The 3085-nt window shown below is 41.6% G+C and overlaps 1 pseudogene; it reads left to right on the top strand.

Moving 5' to 3' along the window:
* On the top strand, positions 1 to 394 carry LOC107686741 (histone H4-like; annotated as a pseudogene).
* Positions 395 to 3085: the final 2691 nt, after the last annotated feature.

Below are 3085 nucleotides of genomic sequence, written 5' to 3'. Positions count from 1 at the left end.
ATGTCCGGAAGAGGAAAAGGCGGTAAAGGTCTCAGTAAAGGAGGCCTAAGCGCCACCGAAAGGTCCTCCGGGATAACATCCAGGGCATCACTACTACAATCGAACATTGGAAGACACTGGACTCGGATTAGACGTAACGGGTGACGTTTAGCAGAACCGCCCATTATTGTGGTTTCACCTAGGTCCTTTAGAGAAATATAAACGCCCGTTTCTGGAGAGCGTGATTCGAGATGCTGTGCCCTACACTGAGCGCTAAAAGAAAGACCGTCAGCGCCATGGATGTGGTGTATGCTCTGAAGCGACAGGGACGCACTCTGTACGGATTCGGATGCTAAGCGGTTCCTGGAGAAAACACAACCCCAGCGGCTCTTTTAAGAGACACACACGATTTCACACAAAGAACACGTTTCTGAATATAATTTACTACATAATATAATACATAACATAACTTTTAATTTGTTTACAAAAGTTGAGTTTTGTACGGTGGCCGAGAGTAAACGCGCTGCAAGTTAACCTCACAGCTCATGCAAATGAAGAAACGCGCTGCAAATTCTCACAGCTCATGCAAATGAAGAAGCGCGCTGCAAATCCTCACAACACGTGAAAATGAAGAAATGGCTGCAAATCCTCACAACACGTGAAAATGAAGAAACTTGCTGCAAATCCTCACAACACGTGAAAATGAAGAAACGCGCTGCAAATCCTCACAGCTCATGCAAATGAAGAAACGCGCTGCAAATCCTCACAGCTCATGCAAATGAAGAAACGCGCTGCAAATTCTCACAGCTCATGCAAATAAAGAAGCGCGCTGCAAATCCTCACAACACGTGAAAATGAAGAAATGGCTGCAAATCCTCACAACACGTGAAAATGAAGAAACTTGGAAAATTACACATAAAATGTCAACTTCAAATAATACACAGGAGGTTACCCTTACATCAAAGTAAATATTTGTTTCAAGGTTAATGAAATCCGCAATGCTTCATTAATTGTTAAAACCTCTAAAAATTGTTTCGTCAACGACATTTTCGAGCGCATCGCCGGTGAGTCGTCTCGTCTCGCTCACTACAACAAGCGCTCCACCATCAGCTCGAGAGAGATCCAGACCGCCGTGCGTCTGCTGCTGCCCGGAGAGCTGGCCAAGCACGCCGTGTCTGAGGCACCAAGGCCGTCACCAAATACACCAGCTCCAAGTAGAGTTTCAGCTGATCCACGAACCCAAAGGCTCTTTTAAGAGCCACCCATGTTATCTTTTAAAGAGCTCTTCAGCGCTTAAACCGTAATGGCTTTGTTCTCTGAAAACGTGAGTTTTTATTTAAGCTAAGTGGTTATGGAAAGCCGGTTTAACATTTAATCTATAAACCGTACTAGTATATATTTTCATGGTGTGTGTGTGTGTGTGTGTGTATACATATATATTTAGATACCAGTATATTTTCCATTAGGTACTAGCGTTTATTCTTTAGCTACTATTGCTTATTCTTTAAGCACTAGTGTTTATTCTTCAGCTACTAGTGTCTTTTGTAAAGTTACTAGTACTTATTCATTAGGTACTACTTAATCATTAGATACTGTGCTTATTCCAATAGTGCCAAGTATTTAATTATACTCTTCTTAAGAAAAAAATATAACTAGTACTTTATTTTTTAGTTACTAGTAACTTTTTAGGCCAGAGATATCCTGAACTTAATAAATACTAGTACTTTTTAAATTCGCATTTCAGCCCAGTATGGTAATCGTATGTTGAATATTAATGAGCCGGCACATATAGGAGAGAGATTAGACGGGAAACAAAAACCAGGAGATGGATGTGCTTTTTTGAGGAAACCACATAGAAAAGAAACAATTATTTGTACACAAGCACATAGAAAACGTATTCTTGTCAGTTTTGTAAACACTGTAATTTTGTAAACATAGTAGCCTAATCTGTTTGTTGGTCATCGAGTGACCTCTGGTGGCAGGATGGAGATAAGACACAAGTTTTATGTTATTTTCTTATTTTTCCTCCAGTAAAAACAATAAATATCATACCAGGGCTGTACATTAACTTTCTTGCATATAGGACTGGGCACACTGGTGCTACAGACACTGAATGTTTTTACATGTTCTGTACAGGGCACACTGGTGCTACAGACACTGAATGTTTTTACATGTTCTGTACAGGGCACACTGGTGCTACAGACACTGAATGTTTTTACATGTTCTGTACAGGGCACACTGGTGCTACAGACACTGAATGTTTTTACATGTTCTGTACAGGGCACACTGGTGCTACAGGCACTGAATGTTTTACATGAATGTTCTGTACAGGGCACACTAGTGCTACAGGCACTGAATGTTTTACATTAATATTCTGTACAGGCCACACTGGTGCTACAGGCACTGAATGTTTTACATTAATGTTCTATACAGGTCACACTGGTTCTACAGGCACTGAATGTTTTACATTAATGTTCTGTACAGGGCACACTGGTGCTACAGACTGTCACGTGTATGTTCCCGTTTAGTTCCTTTTTTCCTTATTTGGTCCTTCCTGTCCCAATGTAGTTTGATTTGTTCCAGGTGTGTCTCATTATTATTTAACCTCCTCACCTGTCTGCCACTCATTATCTGCCCTATTTAGTTCTAGCCTGTTCTGAGTTTTGTGTTTGTCAACTCTTTGTGCTATGTGTGATTCCCTGAAAATCCGCCATGGCCTCCTGAGTCCCCTCCGCCCTGTTCCAGTCCTGCACCAGCCTCTTCCAGGGCGCCCGCCCCTCCCTCCTTGATGGTACTGTTCTTTGTCTGGAATAGTGTTTGTCAACTCCTTGTGCTATGTGTGATTCCCTGAAAAATAGAATTAAACTCCTTTTGTTTTGTACTCCTGGTCTCCTCGTTCCTCGCTCCGTGCTCCTCACAGTAGCAACCAGTGACACAGACACTGAATGTTTTTACATTAATGTTCTGTACAGGGCACACTGGTGCTACAGACTGAATGTTTTTACATTAATGTACTGTACAGGGCACACTGGTACTACAGACACTGAATGTTTTTACATTAATATTCTGTACAGGGCACACTGGTGCTACAGGCACTGAATGTTTT

The sequence above is a fragment of the Sinocyclocheilus anshuiensis genome, unplaced genomic scaffold (assembly GCF_001515605.1).
Source record: "Sinocyclocheilus anshuiensis isolate Anshui unplaced genomic scaffold, SAMN03320099.WGS_v1.1 scaffold1717, whole genome shotgun sequence".
NCBI classification, from domain to species: Eukaryota; Metazoa; Chordata; class Actinopteri; order Cypriniformes; family Cyprinidae; genus Sinocyclocheilus; species Sinocyclocheilus anshuiensis.
Note: the sequence above shows the minus strand (reverse complement) of the source record. Positions and strands in the feature narration are given on the sequence as shown.